The following is a 375-nucleotide window of genomic DNA, read 5'->3' as shown; positions in this document are numbered from 1 at the left end:
AAGGTGAAGCTGCAGTTTGGGTGGTTCCAGAGGCCGTTGCGCACGGGGTGGATCTGGGCGCAGCCCTCCTGGCCCCACCGCCCGTGGTCTGTGCTGTCCGGCTGCCCCGGCGCCCAGAAACTGCCAGGGCAGAGCGGGGAGAGCAGAGGGGTGCTGGGGTGCCGGTCCCCCCCTCCCCAAGCCCTGCTCACCTCTGAGCCTGGGAGTAGGATGTTCCATCCACCCATTGCCAGGAGCCCTTGGGACCCGTGGCCGTCAGCCCGATCCAGTAGGATCCTCCCCTCGCCTCCCGCGCCAGGTAGTCCTGCGGGACAGGGCACGGGCATGGGGCACAGGTAGGAGAGGGCATGGGCAAGAGGATGTGCAGGCAGAAGG

This window comes from Charadrius vociferus, unplaced genomic scaffold (genome assembly GCF_000708025.1).
Source record: "Charadrius vociferus isolate BGI_N301 unplaced genomic scaffold, ASM70802v2 scaffold544, whole genome shotgun sequence".
NCBI lineage: Eukaryota > Metazoa > Chordata > Aves > Charadriiformes > Charadriidae > Charadrius > Charadrius vociferus.
The sequence above is the reverse complement of the archived record's forward strand: the minus strand, read 5'-3'. Positions refer to the sequence as shown.